General features: G+C 48.9%; 1 protein-coding gene across 1 annotated transcript in view; it reads right to left on the bottom strand.

Annotated features, from left to right (window-relative positions):
* Window positions 1-21,453, bottom strand: part of TAGAP (T cell activation RhoGTPase activating protein) — a 56,816-nt gene extending 35,363 nt beyond the window's left edge. The window contains exons 1-2 of the mRNA XM_051615661.1: window positions 21,423-21,453; window positions 10,109-10,197 (exon numbers count right to left, since the gene is read on the bottom strand). The gene's annotated coding sequence lies outside the window, so the exon portion shown is untranslated. The remainder of the gene's footprint in view (window positions 1-10,108; window positions 10,198-21,422) is intronic.
* Window positions 21,454-22,178: the final 725 nt, after the last annotated feature.

The raw sequence follows: 22,178 nt of genomic DNA, 5'->3' as shown, positions 1-22,178 counted from the left end.
CAAGAGCAGATTACACAGGAACATGTCTAGAAGGGGTTTGAATGTTTCCAGTGATGGAGACCCCACAACTCCCCTGGGCAGCTTGTTCAGTGCTCTGTTACACTCAGAGTAAAGAAGTATTTTCTTGTACTTAGGTTAAACCTCCTGTGTACCAGTTTGTGACCATTGCCCCTTGCTCTGTCGCTGGACACCACTGAGAAGAGTCTGACCCCATCCTCTTGACCTTTAGATACTTATAAACATTAATGAGGTCCCTTCTTAGACTCCTATTCTCTCAGCTGAACAGACCTAGCTCTCAGCTTTTCCTCACAGGGCAGATGCTCCAGTGCCTCCCTGGCATAAGAGAGGAGACAAGGCTAGTGTTTGAGGATATGAGGTCCAGCAGCCGGGTTGTGTTTTCATATATAACCCAAATGCACAGGCCTATCTGCAGTCCACCAGGGTCCTCTGTTGGTTTGGTTGGCCTATGGACACTTGCACTTGCCTTGGAAGGGCAGTAGGAGATATGCTTCTGGCAAGCTGTAGGTCTGCCTGTGGCTGCAGATCCTCCAGTGAACTGGGCTGAGACAAACTTGGGACCCTGCACCTCCCAGTCTGCCCTCTCTCATGGAGGGTGAGAAGCACAGATAGATTTTCTACCTCATTTACACCTGTTTGCCATGACAGGTAACATCCAAACCTTCAGGGACCTCAAAGAGAGCAAAGTGAGAGCAATGAAATATGAAGCACACCTTCAGAACATCTGGAGCTTCTCCTGCGTCAGCCAACTGCATTTTCATCTGGCTGTTCCCTTCCCACTCACAACTTGCCTTTTCCTCTGCAGAGCAGGTGACAGGGTCACAGGTGGAGTGAGAAACACAAGTGAGACTCCAGTAACACCCCCTCGTGCAATGAGAGGAGCACACCCACATGCACAGTACATGCTGCTTAACCCCGAGCCCTCAACTGCTGTACCAGGGAGCTCAGGGCTGGTGCAGAATTGCAAAGATTTTGCAACTTTGGTTGACATTTTAAGTATTAACCAGTTTTGTGGAGACTGAAGTAAATGGTGCTCTTTGTGGGAGCTGATGTGTGGAAGGGAGAAAGAGTAGGAGTAGTAGGTGTCATGCAGTAAGTGCTGTTTGATTGTGATCATTTCAGCCTTGGTTTTCTTAAGCACAAGAGCCCTTCTGGGTCCCTTGCAGCCATGTGAGGCTGCAGGCATGCATGCTTGGCCAAACCTAGGTGCTGAGTGCTCCTGGGCCTGGCTAGCAGGAGATTGCCTGGCAGTGGAGGCACTGGATAACTGTGTGACTGGACTTGAAAGCCTGCCAAACGTGAGACCACAGGCAGGGAGTGGGTGGAAACCCTCTGGTTCCATTCATGCTGGTGGCTGAAATAGCTTGCATGGGCTGACATCATGGCATAGTTTGAAGCTGGTCTCCAAACAAATCTAGAGCTGTTTCTTCATGCTCAGATGAGACTTGCCCAGCTCTCCTAGCTTCAGTGAGCACCAAAGGCTCTCAGGGCACAGGCACTGCTTCAGGCACAGCTGAGCAAGGAGAGGATGAGAGTTACTCAGTTCAGCTCAGCTCCAGGGTTTATCATAGCACTGGGATGGCCCTGCAGCCCCCTATAGCTCATCTTTCCTGCTCTCAAAGGTGCCCATGACCACCAGCACAAGAGGGCTGCACAAGTACATGCCAAGTTACACCTGTATTGTGGTGACAGCAGGACCCAGCCCTCAGCTGATTTTCATTCACCCACGAATCTCTGTACTCCTCCCTGGAGGGAATGCTGAGGAGGAGGAACAAGTGAGTTTCCTGTGGGGATGCCGGGAATCAGCGGCACAGCAGGTGGGACTGGAAGTAAGGTGGAAAAGAAAAATGCCAAACTTTCTTAATCCTGAAACATTTAGCCTGGCTTCGCTCTGGCTTTATCTTGGAGTTGCACCTAGGTCAGCTCTGGGCCTGTGAGAATTAGTAATGTCCTCCCAGTGCTGCAGGTTCAAGGAGGTCACCAAGACCCCTACCCAGCAGGACACAGATTTGTTTTTCAAATCAACCTTGGGCCTCTGGAGAGGCTGCTCCCCAGGGCACAGGGGCTGGCATACAGCTGCTCTCTGCACATGGGTCTGCACAGCCAGGGCTTGGGGCACAGGCCTTCTCCAGCCAGTGAAAAGGACTAATCATCCATCCCATCTTTGCCTTAGATTCTCCAGCCTGGAATTTGCACATCTCTGCCTGAACTGCATGTAGCAGGATGCTCCATCTCTCATTATGCCTGCCTCAGTTTCCCTCTATGATTCAAATGCTTTTTTGTCTCTCAATTTTACAGACCCAGGCCTGGAGTGGAAAGATTCCCATGGGAAAGGAAAGGGCCTAGCAAGCTCTGAGCTGGTAACAACCTTGAAAGTACAGAGGCCAAGTTGACGTTCACAACACCAGCTGCTCTTTGGTGTTGCAGAACATAGAGCCCAGCCCAGCCACAACTAGGCCAAGAATGGAGATAAAGTAAGAATTAACAGAAAACCAAAAGAGTTTGTTTGGTGTGAAAAGGACCTTCTTGGCTTTCTCTGCTGTTTTCCTTTTATTCTCCAACGACAGATTTTGGAGGTACAGCTAAATAGTTAAATGACAGCAGTTAATCCACTTTATTCTAGAAAAGCCTGGTCCCACCCTTGATGAGGAGGACTCCCATATACTTTCCCAGGAGGTGTGCTGGACCTTCTTCTCTCCAGCAGGGAGATCTGCCAGAGATCAATTCTTGAGAATTAAGGACTGGACAAAGGGAGAACCAGCTGTGCCGGGCGAGAGTGAGAGAGATCCACTCCCTTATTGTCTTTATTAGTTAATTTAACATTAACCAATATTTCATTTTTAAGTTTTAAATTGTAAGGTTATAGGATCCTTTTAAATTGGGTAACTGATGTCCTAGATCTAGTATAAAACCTGATAATAAGTAAGTTGCCAACATTTTAAAGGTTAACCTTTATTGTTTGATCTAACTACTAGTACTACATTTTATTGTTAAGATACTTTTTGCATTCTAACTTCAATATTCTGTTCTGGTCTCCCAATTTCCACACAATTTGATTGTGCTTGTGCTTTTTACTTTAAAACAGTTAAGCCCCCAGTGCTGTTTGAAATAAATCTTGTTCTGTGCATGTACATCTCTGCTCTCTCGCCCCACTCTGGACACTGAGTGGCCTCATAGGAAACTCCTCAGGGAACACCAGGAGGGAGACACATGCTATTTCCCTCTTTCTTGCTGGTGCTTTTTTCAGGTGCTATAGTAGTTCTGAAATGCTCCTCCCTGGGCAGTTTCTGTGCTGGTGTTAGCAGTCCCTCTCCTCTCCCATCGTTGTGGAGAACCCATGGTGAGCAAAGGGCTGGGGACCTCCTGCCAGGCTGAGGGAGAAGTTTTCTCACTTGCTCCCAACTCTTTCTGACTGTTTTCTTTTCCACAGGTCTTCTGCCCTATGTCCAGCTCTTTCCTCTGATGTTTTCTCCATGGGCTGGCCAAGGAGCTGCTGCCAGGAGAGCAGGCAGAGCAGAGCAGGGAAAAGGCAGGCTGCTACAGAAAGCAGCGGCTGATGGTGCTTTGCACGCAGAGGAAACACACAAAGGTTCTGTGGTGTGTCTTCTGAGAGGAAACAGCTTTGCCTTTTTGCTTGGTAAGAAACCTTCCACCTCTATAGGGGAGAGCACTGCAGATAGCAAAGGTGAAAGTCTTCAGCATCTGTGGGGAAGCTGAGGTTGTCCTGGGTGTCCCGAAAGCAGCCATGTACCAGTGCAACCCAAGGAGCATCCTGTGAAACCTGCTCAAGGGCTGAGGTGCTGCACAGGGCAGCCCCAGTTAGAGGTAGATGGTGCTGTTATGGTGGATGTAGCCTCCTAAATGCTCTTGTAGCTGCAGGGAATCTTGCACTCAGGTTTGGTCCATGAAGTGAACAGGAGGAAAGTGGGTATGCTGGGTGGGGAAGGGAGCTAAAGAAACCAGGGCTGCACAGCTGGCATGGCCAGGTCCTGCCCATGCCCTGGGCTCAGGGCAGAGGATGGTCCTTCATAGTGTCCTCTCCCAGTGACAGCAGAGATGCCAAACACAGGCCCGTGGCTGGCACATTGCACGGGCCTGGCTCTGGGGCAACCTGGCACAGGGCAGTCCATGTCTTTGCTGTTCAAGGCTATTGCCTTGCCAAGGAGGGACACCTTGTCTAAGCCTCCCGCTGGGGATGGCCAATTCGTGCCAGCTTACGGATGGTGCTGAGGAGCTCCTGGCAAGGGCTGGCTGGCCCAAGGCAGAGCTGTACTGGGAACACCTGAACACTTTCTGAGAAGAATGGTCCTGTGCCAGTGATGGGTAAAGTGCCCAAGTGTGCTCCATTTGCTAGAAGAGCTGATGCCCTGGGGAGCCCAGGGCTGATGCTCTGCTGGCAGGAGACCTCTGCAGGCTGCCTCATGCTGCAGAGCTTGGCAAGGACATGGCTCGAGGCCCTGGAGGTGTTACCAGCAGTTCTGGCAGGCTCAGGAGCACCTGCCCTTCTGGGCATTAATAGGTTGTATGTGCCTGTCTGAGATTTCGGTGTGCGGCAGCAAACGCCACGCAGAAAACTGCTGAGGCAGAAGGGAGGGCAGTTAGCTAGGGTGAGGTGTCAGCAGGGAGTCCCTGCAGTCAGCCTGCGAGCCCCACCCCCGCCGTGCTGCTCCCCAAAGCCCACCCCAGCCAGGTGCCTGCTGGCCCCCCAGGCCAGGGGTAGGGCAGGTCCGACGCCGGCACCGCCAGCTCCGCTGCCCACCCTGCGGCAGCAGCTGCGTGGGGGGAACGCCAGGCAGGAGTGTCAGCCCTGGGACGCCTACAGCGTGTTTCCTTTCCACCAGCAGACAGGATGTAAACTGTCATGGGTGTTCATTAGCCTTCGCCAAGACATGCAATGTGGTGCTCCTGATTTTTGTCAGCACATCTCTCAGTTTGAGGCTGTCTCTTCTCAGACTAGTCTTTTGACAGGGCCACAGCACTGAAGCCCTCATCCCTTTCAGGCTTTTTCTAGGTACAACACTTTCAAAAAAACACAGAATCCTGTTTCCTAAAAGCATCCTGTGAGCACTGCAGGATGCTGGCCACTTCTGGATAAAGATTGTCCAGATGCCTGAAGTACTGCTGGATTCCCCCAAGTGTCCAGCAGCAATATCACACTTGCCCATGCCCATTTCCTGTGGCACACACATGGGGATAGCTGTGTCTACGCACAAAGGTCAGAAAACCCTTTTTCTGGCTTGCCTGGGAGTTTCAGATTAGTTGTTTGGAGATAGGCTGGTAATGACCAAGGCTTGGGCACATAACAAAAGTGTTGCCTCTTTAAAGAAGGCATGTTGGTGGAAGGACAGAGCCTGTACCCCATGGAATAACTGGATGGTTCAGCATCTGGGAGGGCAGCAGCTGCTGCCCAGCAGCTGGATGCTGCTTGTCACTGCCCACCCGAAGAGTGTCCTGCTCCCATCAGTCTGCAGGTAAAACAGAGCAATTGAGTACTCCCAGGCTTTCTGCAGGTGAAAGTCTCCAGCCTCAAGCCCCATCACTCAGCACCATAACACAGAAGTTGCAGGCATGGTACCAGAGCTGTGAGCTCCCATCCACTGGTCCTTGCTGCCTGCTATAATTTCCAGATATAAAATGGTAACAGGAACATGATAGTAACACCTGAAGTCCCTCCAGTAATTTTAAAGCCACGTGGATGCCCTAATGCATCTGCATCTGTAGGAAACCTGGACCCCTCTCTTGTCACACCAGCAGTGTGAGCTCTGCAGGCCATCCTGCTGTGGCTAATTTCTGTAGAGGAGATGCCTCAGCTTCCCACTCCCCCCCATTGAATTCATCTGATCACAGTCTCCTGTTTCTGCTCTTGGAGACACATGAATGTGTGTGGTGACATCAGTCAGTGCCAGGGCAATATTACTTCAAAACATGCTTAGCTTTCCTGGTGTGAAAACCATGTTTTTGGTGCTCATTGAATAATTTTTGGATTGCAGCTTTCATGAGACTATAATTTATCAAAAGCACAAAGGTGAGTCACACAGGCCAAGTTTCTAGAACTCACATGAAAGTTAGAAAATAGGTAGAATGAAGGCTTTAAGGTCTTTACCAACAACTATGCAATTTTTTCCCATTGAGAAGCTTTTTAGTTCTGGTGATATTTTTAGTGTTGGGTTTATTTCCAACAAAAACGTAACATTCCCAAAGAAAGCAGACACCTTCTATAATAATGTCAACCAATGTCTGAGTTTCTCATCAGAACAGCTTCTATGAAGTGTTTTGAACCAACCCTTGTGAGAAGTTGAATGTGTTAGTTCTGTGTTTAATTTTGGCCAGTTTTCACAAAACTCTTTCTCAAGTAAACTACTCCCCCCATGGATCAGAGTCCTGTTATGCTAAGAGTTCATAAAGGGACAAGTCTCACCCTGAAAAACCTCATATTCTGGGTTTGCTTCAGGTCACTGCAATTCCTAATTGCTTCATGCCTACCTCCAAATGAACCAGCCCCATTTCTGTGGTGAGTTGTGAGCTGCCCCTTTCCTTGCCACGTCCCAGTGAGGAAGGGCAGCACTACTCAGCCTGTGTTACAGGTAAGGACTTGTGAAGCAGAATTGAAACGTCATGCTACAGATGATATGGGTCATCTGGAACAGAGCAGGGGGTGGATATTAATTCTTCCCTTGAAAAGCAGCACCCTATCCACTATGCTTCTATATGGGTGGTGCTATGATAGTATTATGTTTTTACTCATTTTCCCCATCAGTCAGCCTATGAAGGAAAACTCACACTACTATCATTAGCTGGTTAAACAAGGGAACTAAAGCATTTAGCTAATATAGCTAATAAGCACACAAATTATGAAAAATGGAGGAAGAGTGTAAAAGTTAATGAAGAGAAAAACTGAAGGGCAGGAGCAGCATGGTTTGCAAGAAGTAGAAGGGGGGTAGCTGAGCCATGAAACTCTGTAGTTTTACCAGCAACACCACTGATTTCACCTTCAGAAATCTTGTATTGCAACAACCTTCACTTGACTCATCCACACCTGCCCACCTCAGTCCTGTGGCCAGCAAGAAACCCTCCCACCTCCTTTAACCACAGCCCTCCACACAAGGATCTCTGCCATCAGCCCCCAGACTCTGCGTGACTCACCCCTCTGCATCTCTGCAGATATTCCCCTGAGCTTTCTCAGCTTGGCAAGGCAAGTCTGTCACACCACTGGGGGGAAAAAAAAAATAAAGGCTGCTAAATGTACTAAATGTGGTTGCATGATGACAGGAATCAGATCTTCAGTGTTGGGGTGGGATCCAACATCTCTGCAGGACAGTTCAGTACATGCTGTGCTGTCCTGCCTGGACCTGGCTGCCTGGGCAGCAGAAGGAACCAGGGCAACACAGAAAACACCACATGGAGCCCAAGTTCTCCTCCCTCATTCTATCAGTGTGAAGACCACCTCCAAACAAATCTTTCTTTCCACAAGAAAATGCAGTGCTAGCTTCACTGTTGGGCTGGGAATCAACACAGTGGTTAATTAAATTACTTCCCCAATGTTACAATAAAAGCTGCACGTCAGTCTTGCCTCACTCTCCTGAAAGTCCACTTGAGTGCCACTTTCAATACACTGCTGCTCTCATCTCCTGCAACTGTATCTGCAGTCCTGGGAAGAGCTGGGCTGGGTCCACTGACCTCTCCAGCACTATGCTAGTGGAAAACCCAGTGGAAAACCTTTGGAGTAGGAATTCTGTCCCTGTAAATTTTTGAAGAGGATGCACCTTGTTTAATGTCTTCCATACCAGGAGTGAGTAATGAAGATAGCACCTAGTGAGCAATATGCAAGCTCAGCCTTAGAGGTACAAAAGATACCTCGTACAAAAATAAACATCAACTGTAAGGAAATGTCCTCTAGACAACATTCCAAGGAATACACTCCTTCAGGGTCTCAGTTTAATATGGAGGGTGTGTGCTTTAAAACAAAAGGTTTGCCCTACTTACTTCTTGAAGTTTGTAGTTTTCAACATAAATCCAAAGGATTTCTGGTTGGCATGTTGGTTAATAACTAGAAAGTAGTGATGGGAGAATGCTTCTGTTAACTTTTCCTAATGCTACTGATAATCATTCAGTAGGTCCAGAAATCAGACACTGCAGTGACTTTATCTCACGGGCTAACTCTTCAGTCAGTGTCTGGATCTGCACTATTTGATTAGAGCATGTCCTGCACGCTACTGCAACCAGGAATCAGTTTCAGAGCTGGATGGAACTTATCTCTAGTCAGTTGAATAAACTCATTTCCTTATGGTTGATTTAATAAAATCACCTGCATTAGCCCAATCAGGTAGTTTATGAACCTCTGTAGGGGAAAGGGAAAAATCACCATTTAGACAGAGAACAGCCAGGACTGAATAGTTCACAGGTTTGGCAACCAGATCACAAAGACTTTTGCCTCCACTTGAATTTCATCCTCGCTGTGTAATGGCTATGAAGAATAGTGCTCCAGTAAGTGCTCTGTGGTATTGTATAGCTTGCTGCCTACAAAGAAAAATTCAGGGGATGTTTCATCTGTGACTGTTCTGAATCCTCAAAGGTGACAGCTTTATGGTGGGTTCCTTGTGACAATTTCAACTTGTGACAATTTTCCTGCTATTAAGTTTAATAGAGATTTTGTGCTTTGGTAGGTTCCGGGGCTCTAGCCTGATGTTTGCTTGTCCTAAACTGGCTTTGTCTGGAGGGGCAGTAAAAGGGGGTGGACTGCCAGAGCACACCTCCCTCCTCCATGGAAGGCACAGGCAAATTAGCTGTTGGCAACAGAAAAAAACATGGATTACACCACCGGCAGTGCACTGTGCTCTTGCTAAATGCTGCCTCCTGCAGAAATGAGAGGGAGAACCTATACTGTGCATGAAGGTGGATAAGGCACTGGGAGCACTTTCCTGTCCAGCTGGGTCAAAGATAACAGAGCAGCAAGTCCTGGGCACTTGTTCAGTATTTGAGTTCCACTCATCCCTCTAGGCTGTAGGATGATTCTGGGCTCTGAGATGGAGCCATATGGCAAGCCAGGAGGTGTCACACAAAGCCACTGCATAGACTTCTATCAGAAATGTTTCCAGTGAAAGGAAAATGTGTCAAACTGAGCTTTTCTCACAGCCTGACAGCTCCCGATGTTCACGTCAAGACATGAATGCAAAAAATGTGCTCACTCTGAAGAGACACATAACTGAAGAACAGCACAACCTGCCCCATTCCCCAAGCAAGCTCAAGGACTCAGACTTTTACTATCTGAAAACCCAAGATGCTTTTGCCCTTCCTGTCTTTCCTCTGTCCATTTGGTGTTTGTTTTTTTTTTAAACAAATAAGCCTACTTGCAACATCACTGTGCCCAGTTAGCAGTGCTGTTTGACCAACTAGACTGGGTTTATTAGAGGACAGAAGGTAAGTCAGGGCATGGTAGTGAAGTAGCTGCAGTTCAAATGATAGTATTCCTCACCTTACTAGAAGTCAAATTAATAAAATGGGCACCGCCACTAACATCAGCAAAAATTTCCCATCAGTTTGGCTAGGAGAAGCCATGATCTGTACAAAATAAAGCAGTAAATGCTATCACAGCCACCTCTTCTGCCTATTTTAAAGGCTGTGCTACCCAAAAGAAAGAAAAACAGTTGGAAAGTGAAGAATTAAAATGCTCTGCAGGAGAAACTGCCAAGAGTGTGTTCTCAACAGCATAGGCAGAAACTCACATGAACAAGGAGCCAGCTCTGGCAGCCCTTTTTATGGGCTGGGAGAGATGGGTGAAAAGGCTGAGCTCCTGCTGGGCTCATACAGGACTGATGGGAGGGTGAGAAGAGCAGCTGGGAGCAATGCCAGGAGGTGCAGTTCCCACTGCCTCTCCCCTCCATCCCCTCTACAACAACAGCCCCTGCTCTGCACCCATGACTGCCAGCTCATCTGCCCTGGGCACCCTGTGTGTACTTCTCCATCTACGACTCACCTGGGGTCCCCTAGTGCAGGACACTGACATCAGTGCTGCATGATATGTGCAAGTCCAGGCACATCACCCTGTTCCTAGGCATTAAAAATCCGTGTATATGGCACACAAGGTACATACCTGGCTGAAGGCAACCATAGCTTGCTCAAACCTTTGCTGAATAAGAGTGATGGTGCTGAACACCGGCGGGGAGGAACCGTCTTGAGGGGCTGAAAATGAGAACAAGTTTGTTACCAGTTTCCATCATCCCACAAAGCTCCTGCAATGGTGAGGGATTTGAGCATTCAAAGGAATCATTGCTGCAAAGTGTGTATGGGAAGAACATAAAGTCTGTTTGTGTACCTAACACCCACATGCTGCCAAATTTCCCCTTGGGTGCCAGGGGAAATGGTCCTGCAGTGATCGGCACAACAGCTGCTGCCCTATGGATCCAGCCGAGCGTGGCAGCTCTGGCAGGGCGGGTGCTCAGCCACAGCACTGTAAGCAAAGCCCTGGGACCACCAGCCAAGGCACCCCATTGTCTGCCCAAATGAGGGCAACCTCAGCACCAGTGTCTGTATGGAAACAATTCACCCCAAGATCCTTGTGCAGGCAGTGGGAAGACATGGGTCCTTCTAGGGCACCATTCTTCTATCCCCACTTCTGCTTCTGGCTTTGGCTGAAGAGGAGCCGTGTTCCTTCCCAGAAGTCCCCCCTTCTCCACACTGACTATAGAATAACACTGGAGCAGCTGGGTTGGATACAGACCTTCACTCACCACCTCCCTAAGGTGGGGCGAGAGGTTCTGTTCTGGTTGAGCCCAGCTGGGCTCCCAGAAACACGCAGGTGTCCTGCAGAGGCAGCCATGCTGGCTTCAATTAGAGGTGGGGGAGCTGCCTGCCTCTTAAAGAGCTCAAATCCCTCACATCTGTGCTTTGGAACAGCAGGCTCTGTGTGGCTGCTTGCCATCTGAACATGAGCACCAGTGCCAGGGAATGAGGCTATCTTGGGAACAAGTGACACAGCAGAGAAGCATCAGAGGCAAGAAATGGCTCCTTGTTGCCAAGTGTTGACATGAGGCTGATAAAGGGTGGGTTACTGCCCTTTGGGGGATGTCTGGCTTATTACAGTAGTATTATTTGTAGTGTTTTTTTTTTTTAGATAGTTGAAAAGCAGGTTGATATATTTACAGACAAATTTCTGAACATTTGGCCCCATTCACTGAGCAGAAAAATAATTATTAAAAGCAGTGTCTGTTTTTAATTGAAATTTGTCTCAAATTAATCAGAATTTCAGCAGCTTTCACCTTTAACTCTTAATTTCTACTCCTGGAAGTTGTTAGCAACATACCACCCCAAGCCATTGACAAATGGCAAGGCCTACTGTCTTAGTCTGCAGATCTTCTCTCCAGTGCAAACCTGCCCAGAATGAGGTGGGTGCCTGTACAACGTGGACCAGACCTGGAGGCACCAGCTGCTCCGTGAGGGTGTCAGGGACTGAGTGCTGAGAAGGGTCCTGCGGAGCCGAGCTGGCTGGGACCACCCCCATGGTACCCCAGCCCATCTAACCCAAAGAAAACGCAGTTTCCCAGAGGAGGTGAGTGGTGCTCCTGGCTGTTATCAGCAAAGTTAAGCAGTAGTGGGAGATGTCACCTTGCTCTCACTGCAGGGAAGGGCACTGGCACGTGTGGCCATGAAGCTGCAGCAGCACTGTGGTGAGATACTAGAAAACCCCTTTCTGCCAGCAACAGTGAAAGACAGGAGTGAGTGTGCTGTGGTACCTCTAGCTCTGGGGAAGAACTTGAATGCCAGGGATGACACTGGTGTATTTACCCCTGGTTTATACTAGTTTGACACTGGCATATTTACTCCGGTGGCCTTCTTGCATGTGGAAGCTGGTATGATAGGAGTAAGTGACAGTGCTTCACACCTGAAGAGGAGCTGGTTTCTGAATGCAAAGGTTGTTCCCTTGCTTGTGCTAGCATGGTCCTATTTGCTGCCTACCTTTGACGAATACCTGAAAATACCCAATCATCAGAAGTCAAATAAATGAACCTTGAAATAGCTTATTCTGTACGTGTCTCTGTTATCAGAGCAGCAGGTTTTTTGTTTGATAAACACTGACTCATTATTACCAGAAGATTTTCTGAAGTAAACTGCTCAACAAAAGGTCAGTATGTGACAAAGCCCATGTTGCTCTCACGGAGGTCACTGCAGAGCACATGGAGTTAAACATGTTTTGGGGAAAGGTTATTCTCCTTAAGATGCCCTAGGATGTTGTCCTCATGGCTGAGCCCACCAGGACTCCAGCTTGGGGGAGTCTTCCACCTCCAGTTTACAATATGGTACATGTGGGGGGCACAATGTGTGCCTCACTGGTTCTGCAGTATCAGGATAAATTGACAGTCTAGCAGCAGAGTGATAGAAATAGCTGCACAGTGTGGGGGAACAGGGAAGGATGAATCCTGACCCAGGCAGGGTTCTGTTTTCCCCTCAGCTTACTCCCTTGTATCATGAGCTCTGACCATAGCAGCTTACAAAACCATCAGTGTTGTGTGTCACGCCCCCTCTATATAAACCCACGAGGACTGTTCAGTGCAGACTCCCAAACAAGATGCACATGTGAGGGCAGACACCACTTCTTCATCTGGTGCAATGTCTGCCAGCAAGCAGCACCAAAAGGTCAGCCAGGAACCATCTCTGAACCCACCTAGGGCCAGCCAGGGGCACAAGCTCTGCAGAGTAGATGGGGGGATGCTCAGGGAAACGCAACCTTCCTGATGCCACCCAGATGGGGACGGGGGTTACAGCTGGTGGAAGCAAGATGCTCAGGGTGTCTGGGACCTGGTATCATCAGCAGGGCAAAGAAAGACACTGCACTGTGAGGAGGAACAGGTTTGTTCCTCGCCCTGAACCAGTATAAAGCAAATTATTCCTGTTCCTGTTATTCTTCTTATTCTAGAGTTGCCACAATTTCATCTACAAAGTGTATATAGTGAAGATTAAATGAGCAATATGTTTCAAAGTACATATGTACACAGACACACATTTTGGCACCAGTGAAAATACCAGACCTGATGTTCCTCCTTTCACTCCAAATACAACAGGTAGTGAGACCTGGCCCTGGGCTGTGATGTTGGAGGGTCTCTGGAGAGGCAGAGGTATGAACCCAAGTGTCACTCCTGCAAGATGAGGAGCCATGGCAGGTCCTGCAGAAACCACCGCGCTTTGCAGCTGGATTATGTGCTTTAACAGGCTCAGCTGGGCAAGGGACTGAGACCATGGTAGTTCACTACCTCCTTGCAGAGGTGGGGAAGCAGGGCCCGAGGCTCAGCAGTGAGGATGGGGCCCAGATCTGCCTTGATTTACCCAGTTCTGGTGCTTGTCACCTGCAGGAGTACACTGGCTGCTGGCTGAGATAGGTGAGAAGTCCTTCCAAATTATTCCCTTCTGTCCTGGTTTGACTCAGGTCCGACAACAATGCTCTCGATCCCAATGGATGTGATTAACAAAGTAACAGCTATGGCCCCACCATCAACTAAAAAGGACACTCAAACCTTTTTAGGGACTGTTGGTTTCTGGAGAATGCATATTCCATGTTACAGTGAAATTGTGAAACCTCTCTATGAGGTGACCAGAAAGAAGAATGATTTCAAATGGGGTCCTGACCAACAGAAAGCTTTTGAGCAGATCAAGAAGGAGATTGCGCAGGCAATGGCCCTTGGACCAGTTAGAACAGGGCCAGACATCAAGAACGTGCTCTACACTGCAGCCGGACACAATGGTCCCAACTGGAGCCTCTGGCAGAAAGCACCAGGGGAAACTCGAGGTCGACCCCTGGGATTCTGGAGCCGGAGCTACAGAGGTTCTGAGGCCAACTACACAACAACTGAGAAGGAGATACTTGCAGCATATGAAGGAGTTAGAGCCGCTTCAGAAGTGATTGGCACTGAAGCACAGCTCTTTCTGGCGCCCAGACTACCGGTGCTGAGATTCATGTTCGAGAATAACCTTTCTCCTGTCCATCATGCCACCGATGTGACTTGGAGTAAATGGACTGCTTTGATCACCCAAAGAGCCCGAATAGGGAAACCTAATCGTCCAGGTATTGTGGAAGCAATTACAAACTGGCCAGAAGGCACCCACTTTGGAATGCCACCACAAGAAATGGTGAGACGAGCTCAAGAAGCTCCACCCTATGATCATCTACCAGAGACTGAGAAACAATTTGCTCTTTTCACCGATGGCTCCTGTCGTCTTGTAGGGAACCGCCGGAAGTGGAAAGCTGCCGTGTGGAGTCCTACACGACTGGTTGCACAGGCAGCTGAAGGAGAAGGTGAATCAAGTCAGTTTGCAGAGGTAAAAGCCATCCAGCTGGCTTTGGACATTGCTGAGCAAGAGGGGTGGCCGAGACTCTACCTCTACACTGACTCGTGGATGGCAGCAAATGCCTTGTGGGGTTGGCTAAAACAGTGGCAGCAGAATAACTGGCAGCGAAAGGGTAAACCTATTTGGGTTGCTGACCTCTGGAAGGGCATTGCAGCTCGGATAGAGAAACTGGAGGTAAAAGTGCGTCATGTGGATGCACACGTGCCTCTGAGTCGAGCCACTGAGGAACATCGACACAACCAACGAGCGGATGAGGCTGCTCAAGTGTTCCAAGTAGACTTAGACTGGGAACACAAGGGTGAGCTTTTTCTGGCTCGGTGGGCCCATGATGCTTCAGGTCATCAGGGCAGAGATGCAACATACAAATGGGCTCGTGACCGAGGGGTGGACTTAACCATGGACACTATTGCACAGGTGATCCATGACTGTGAGACATGTGCTGCAATTAAGCAGGCAAAACGGTTGAAACCTTTGTGGTATGAGGGGAGGTGGTCAAAGTACAGATTTGGAGAGGCCTGGCAAATTGACTACATCACACTTCCTCAGAGCCGCCAGGGTAAGCGCTATGTGCTTACAATGGTGGAAACAAGTACAGGATGGTTGGAGACATATCCTGTGCCTCATGCCACAGCCAGGAATACTATTCTGGGTCTTGAGAAGAAAATTTTGTGGAGACATGGTACTCCAGAGAGAATTGAGTCAGACAATGGGACTCATTTCAAAAACAGTCTTGTCACTGACTGGGCTAAAGAGCATGGTATTGAATGGATCTACCATATCCCATACTATGCACAGGCCTCAGGGAAAGTTGAAAGGTACAATGGTCTGTTGAAGGCTACCCTAAAAGCAATGGGTGGTGGAACTTTCAAAAACTGGGATAAAAATTTGGCAAAGGCCACCTGGTTAGTTAATACCAGGGGATCCATCAATCGGGCTGGTCCTGCCCAGTCAGACCTTTTGCATACTACAGATGGGGATAAAGTCCCTGTGGTATGTGAAAGAAACCTGCTGGGTAAAAGTGTTTGGGTCTATCCTGCTTCAGGCAAAGGTAAACCTGTCAGGGGTATTGCTTTTGCTCAGGGACCTGGACATACCTGGTGTGTAATGATGGAGGATGGTGAAGTACAATATGTACCTCAAGGTAATTTGACTTTGGGAGAGAATCCTTAATTTGACAGCTGGTAAAGTATAGAGCCTGTATGTAATATATGGTATGGAATAAGGGGTGGAATGTCCTGGTTTTAGCCAGGATTAAGCCAATTTTTCTTTTCACTGATTTTTTTTTTTCCTTCAGTAAGCTTTCTTGTAACTAGCAACTGTGTGTTCTGCTAGGCTGATAAGACAGTGGAATGTTTTTCTAACTACTGAGGCTTCAAGGTTACATCTTCACTCCGCCGGCTCAGACACTATGGGGAGATCTCTGACCCCCCCGTGGGAGGCTGAGTTAGACAGACAGCAAAATTGGCCAAAGATATTCCATTCCATATATCTACGTAGGCTCAGAGGAAGGACAGAGATTTTAGAAGACAGCTTCCTCCTTTTTCTCGCCGCTCTCTTCCGTCCATGGCCGGCGTCCGGGGAGGACTCTGCTCATCCATCACCGCCGACCCTTAGGCTCGAGCTCTCCTGACCCTCATAACTCTCCGCTTTCTCCAGCAGCGGCTCCGGGATTTCTCGGGACTCTTGCCAGTTCAGGGGAGTGCTGTGGGAGTTGCTGGGGGTGGGGGGAGGCGAGAGGCTTTTGCCCATATCTGAATATATCTGTATATAATTGTATATATTTTCTTGTGTGATTCATTAGTGTTTTAATTAAAGCTGTGTAGTTTAGTTTTCAATCCAGCCAAGTCTCTCTTCTCTCTCTCCTTCCCTAACTGGGTGGGGGGGGGAGGGGATCGAGAGCATTGTTGTCGGACCTGAGTCAAACGGTGACACCTTCCTTAGATCTCTAGGTGATGGCTTCTCCTCTCAATGAATTGGAAAAAAAATCCTATCTGGATGGGGTGGGAGGTTTCCTATCATGATTCAGTAGCAAAGGACTAAATCTAGAGATTGGGAGGTACTGGGATGTAGGGAATTAATACAGTGCATGCAACATGTTTCAGTTAAAAGCAATACATTACTTCATCAGGGTCCAGCAGCTTGGAACTGGCTATTTCCACGAGGAAAGCGCATTCAGTTTTTATGGTTTTAAAAATTAAATTAATGCCTTGTTTGAATAGTTTTCATAAAAGTTCCCACACAGGGTTTATAATTTTTCCTTTTGGCCTGAGTCTTCATCAGTGCAAAGTAGAGCTTCATGAGAAGCTCCCACCAGCCCTCAGGATTGCTGAGCTGTCTCCCAGCCCTCGTGTTTCCTCATGGCTAGTGAGCATCTGGGGATGCTGTCTCCTCCCCTGCCTCCTGTATGATCCTGGTAAAACCTCCCTATTCTCTCTGGAAATCCCTTAGAAAGCCAGTAGAGGTGGACAATGCCAAGGTCAGGGGTTGGTGATGCAAACTCTCAGCACATCTGTTGCATTTTGTGTTTGTTCTTTTATTTACACGGAGAGGATGATCATTTTCAGTTGTTTTATTGAACAAAACAATGTTATGTCATGAAGAAAAACTTTATTCCCAAGTGTTGCTGCTACTTCAGTGGAAAAAAAACCCTACATGTGATTTCTAATGAACGAGTGCAACAGGCACAGAGAAGCCAAATCAAGTTTGCACTGTGGTCCCAGAGCCAGGAGAATTTTCACCTATTTATGCCAGTATTGACTAACAATTACATCATACTTCCTCTCTTCAGGGGTTTTCCTCCACTTAACAGAAATCTTTTCTTGCTTCATGGAGGATATCACAGTATTTGCCACAAGTCAAACTCCAGCCCTTTTTACTCTAGAAGTGGCACAAGGACTCCATCCCAGGCATTCAAAAAGAGAACTGCCTGAAGACTGGACCACAGTCAGGAAAAACAGGAGTAAAACCCTAAAAAGGATCCCACTGTTCTGCATATTGCAGTGGAATATAGGGCACTGAGAGTGCTGAACAAACCCAGCACCAAATTATTTGCTTTTTGAAACTGGCAGGAAAGCCACAACTCCTTTATTAGCTCAAAACACTGCATCACAAAACTGAAAATTCAGAGTTTCTCCTTGAATGGGCTGAGCATGTGCTGCTGGCTTATAGGCATAAAGACATCAGTCGCTTCTAGTAATTTGGAAAGCCTTTCAAAGTGTTACCTCTTTCAGAGATACACAGGGATGTGATTTTGCCATCTGGAGAGACTTTCAGGTTCCTAAATTCTTTAGCAGGCAAGGGCCAGTACTAGCTGAAAATGAAACATGTTTCTAAAACCTTGGGCTTTTGTTTCCTCAGGACTGTCATAAATGCTCCCGAGTTTACAAACCTACTCTAGAACTCTTAAGGACAAACTAACATCCTCTTCACTCCCCTCCACCATGGTAGAAGAGTCCTTGTGAAAATGGCAAACCCAAGTCCTTCCTTCTTCTCCCGAAAGAATCCATCACTGGTGGGGGCACAGATATTTCACAGAGTTCACATTCACGTTCACATTAAGTGGTCACCTAGAACAAACCCCATGAGACACCAGAAGCAAAAGCAGACAGGGGAACCTGGGGGGTTTCTGGGAGGTGTGCACATAAGGCTGTCTTTCCTCAACCAGGTTTTCTCAGGGGACACACCAAAATTCCCAGGTACTTTCCCTTCCCTGGCCACGCTGTGCATGTGCACATGTGGGGGAGGCTGGGGAAGGGGCATCTGTGACCACCCCAGCACATTGGACCACCAAAACAGGGAGGAAAATAGGCTCCTGGGAGGGATGAGTCTTTTAAATGAGTTTTGCCTGGATCTCTCCACTGGTTTGTCTCTAGCCTGAGGGCAGCAGCAAGGAAGGGACAAGAGCCATGAGGTGGCCCTGCTCTGGTTTGAAAACAGGATCACCTCTCCCCCCAGCATAGCCAGGCCTAGACCCCCTGGTGGTCACTGCAGCCCAGGTGTCCTTATCCATAGCCCCCCACCCAGCTGTGAATGGGGAGGGTCTGATTCCCTCCTGCAGGGAGGTGAGTGATGCCTCCAAAGCAGCACAAGCACCACATTTGCAGGGAGCCTTGTGTGGGTGGGCACCACAGGAACGATGAGGCAGGGATGTAATGGGAGTGATCAAGGTGACGGGAGCAAGGGACCAAATGTCATTATCACTGTGTAACTGCTGTTGTTCAGGAGGGGTAAGGTAAATGGAAGAAGAGAAGGATGAAAGGGAATAAGCCAGACAGGAATGGCTGGGGTGCTATGAAGGAGCAGGAAGGGCTTGGAGCTGGCAGCACAGGGCAGAAGCACCCAGATGCTCTCAGAGACATCCCTGCACTGCCAGACCAAACAGTCTGCAGAGGCTGCTGGTGCTGTGGATCAGGCTGTGCCTGGGATAGCAATGGCAGGAATGGCCTGGGACACTGCTGCCCTGAAACAGTCATGCAGGCTGGGAAGAAACTCACAGATATATGCAAGAGAAGGATTTCTGATCTCTCTTGTAACAGCGCGGGCAGAGAATGGTTCCTCTGAAATAAGCAGCAACACTCTCAATTTAAGCTAGCCATCCCAAGGCCACTGGAGTGGCTTCCAATTTACATGGAATAAACCAAACTGGAGTTTGCCTTAAGCTGGTCTGTATTAAAACTCTTTTCCAAAGCTACCTTGTGCTACTAATATCACTGGAGTCAGTGCAGTTCCTCTGAATTTCTAACAACACAACAATAAACAGATTTTTATCTAACGTGGTTTGAAAGCCAACAGCCTGGTTATGGGGACTGGTGAGATATTTTTTTATTGACTGTGCAATCAATGTGATTTAGAGCCCCCAGAGTGGACCTGCTGCAGGCTCTCCAGGAGCCAGCTGTGGCAAATTCCCACCCCCACAAGCTCTGTGGGGCACTGCTGCTGTCCCTAGCGGTGACATTGGGAGGTTGTTCCTTCTCCTCATCTTCCAGCCCTCCTGGTTCTGCCTTCCTGGTGTCCTAATCTGCGGGGCCAGTTATTTGTCTGGCATCACACCCCTGCTTTCCAAGAGAATAAATTACTGCGGGATGCAGCTTTGCACGGGACTTCATTAGCTACAAACACTGTCATCCCTTTTCCTGGCACATCGTGCAAGCCAGACATCCGTGACTATCTGCAGTAGATACGCATTTCTTGAGGTCCCAGGAGGACCCACTGGTCTGCAGCAGATGGTGCACTGGGCTGATGGATGCATGGAGCCGGGGAAGTGATTCACCCTTCTTGTCTCTTGGGAATATGTCTCGGTACAACCTGGCCACTCCTGAGACACCTATTCCCATACCATTGCAAGGGGTTTACGTACATTGTTAATATCAGAAAAAAGCAGAATGTAAATTGAGGGGCCTTATTCAGTACCGACTTCAGTAGAGACCACTGGCACTTGGAAAAACTACCAGGCTTAAGGAAAATAGTGGGGGGGGGGGGGGGGGGGGGCAGACCCATAAATTCAGAAGTGGAGACAAGACTGAACATCAAAGTGCAGTAAGACAGATCCAGCCCCAAGCTACAGGTGTGAGTGGTGGGGCTGTGTCATAGTTAAAGAAAATAGCATTTTTGCAATGTATATCAAAGGGTTATTTTTGAAAAATCTTAAGTAAAGGATAAATTTATCTCAGGGCAGTCAGTATCCCAACCTACTTTTTTTTTCTTTCCTACTTTCTCATCAGAAATGGAAAAATAAAGCTTCAAAAGAAAGAAATGGGAAGGGGAGATATAAAAATACACTTATCTGATATTTCGATTTTTTTACAATGTTTCTACAGACAACTTCGAAAAAACAATATTTAAAAATAATTTAAAATATAAAAATAATTATTTTTTTATTTTTTTTCCTTCTTAACTGTTTTGTTTTGTTTTGTTTTCTTTCCCAGTAAGCTCTTTCTTATTGGAAAACAGTCCATTTCTGCTAGCAGTCTGAGATTTGAAGAGCAGGAGGAAAACCAGACCAGTTGGCATGTAAAATACACTTTCAGACTATATATTTGGAAGCTCTGGAGCTTCTACTTATGATCCGTGCATCTCTACGCAAGCGTTTCATGCAGAGAGCCCCTGTTGCTAATCTCATTTTTTTGTGGAAGGCTCTATTTGTCCAAGCTGACAACGCCAGGAAGGAACACCGCGTTTCGGTGCAGGGATTCACACCCTGGCAATTCTCTTTTTTGTTTCCCAGCCAGCACCTCCCTCCTGTCTGAGGTCAGACCGAATGATGGAAGGGTCCCTTCTGGCCTCCCAGCCGATGGGCTGGTGACCGGGGCTCCTCTCCCTGCTGGCAGGAGCGGTGGCTGCAGCTGAGACCCCCCCGCCCGGGGACCCGGTTTCGGTGCGGGGCTCACAGCAGCCGCAGGTGCTGCGGGACGGAGCTCACAGCGGGCACCCCTGGGAAACGCGTCTCTTGCCGTGACGCTGAACCCCTCCGTCACGAGAACAACGACGGCGACAAGAAGCCCTCTTTAACTCTTTCCCTCACACAGATATAGCCAAGAAACACACACACATCCCCGGCTGTACTTTATCCAAGGGCCATTTCCTGGCGGCTGAGGGCGTTCGCTCCGCTCCCCCGGACGCTGCTGCCCGAGCGCGGTGCCTGCGCACCCCGAAGGTGCCGTGACACTGCCAAGCAGCCTCTTCCGACTGTCTCTGGCAGGAGGTGAGGGGCTGCAACCTTCGCCTGGCCTCTGACAACCTGACCGATACCCCCGACCGACCCCCGCGGATCTTCCCGAGGACAAGGCGCGCCCCGCGGCCCGGGGCTGGAGCGCGAAGCCCCCGAGCCCCCCAGGACGGGCTGGTCCGGCGCCCTCCGAGGCGCGTTCCCAGGCTCACGCGGGAGAAGTCCCGCGTTTCGCTCTTCACAAAATCCAAGACTCGTCTCAAAGACCCAGGCAGCTCCTCAGCGCTCTCTCTCTGCCCTCCAACCACCCGCCGCATCACCTTTGGCAGCCGGGAAGGCGGGGGTGCTGCCCCCGCGCTCCCACCCCGGCCCTGCCCCGCACCTCCCGCCCCGCCGCACTCACCGCTGCGGGAGCGGAGACCCCAACGCCGCCGGAGCTGCCCCGCCGCCCCGGCCCGCCTGCCCGCGGCCCCGGCATCGCCCGGGAAGCGGCCGGAGGAGCGCGGGGGCTGGAGCGAGTGAGCGGAGACCCCGCCGCCGGCTCCCCCCAGCCCTCCCCGGCGAGGGAGGGAGGAGCCGCTCCCTCCCCTGGCAGCAAAACCCGAGGGGACTGCCAGGATGCTGAGCCCGGCAGACCCCGTCTTCTCGCCGGAGAAAGGGGCAAAAATCTATAATCACAGGGAGAAATTAAATGAAAACCTGAAAGGAGCTTGTAATGAGGTGGTGTTGGGTCTTTTCTCCTCAATAACAAGTGATAGGAGGAGAGCAAATGGCCTCAAGTTGTGCCAGGGGAGGTTTCATTCAGATATTAGGTAAAATTTCTTTACTGACAGGGTTGTCAGGCGCAGGAAGCAGCTACCCAGGGAAGAGGTAGAGTCACCATCCCTGCAGGTGTTTAAAAGTTGTGTAGATGTGGTGCTTAGGACATTTAGTTCAGTCATGGAGTTGGCAGCTAACCTGTTAGGTTAACAGTTCTACTCCACAATCTTAAAAGGTCTTTTCCAACCTAAACAATTCTATGATTTTATGGAAAGTGACTTACAAAGGGAAGACCCTTCATAGCTGCTTATTTACTAGTGATGCAGCCAAGTCCTCCCTTCTAGGATTACTGCTGAGACAGCATGGCAGGTATAAACGTAACACAGTAGGTTGTCCAAAT

This window comes from Apus apus, chromosome 3, assembly GCF_020740795.1.
Source record: "Apus apus isolate bApuApu2 chromosome 3, bApuApu2.pri.cur, whole genome shotgun sequence".
NCBI classification, from domain to species: Eukaryota; Metazoa; Chordata; class Aves; order Apodiformes; family Apodidae; genus Apus; species Apus apus.
This window is presented reverse-complemented; position numbering and strand designations above follow the sequence as displayed.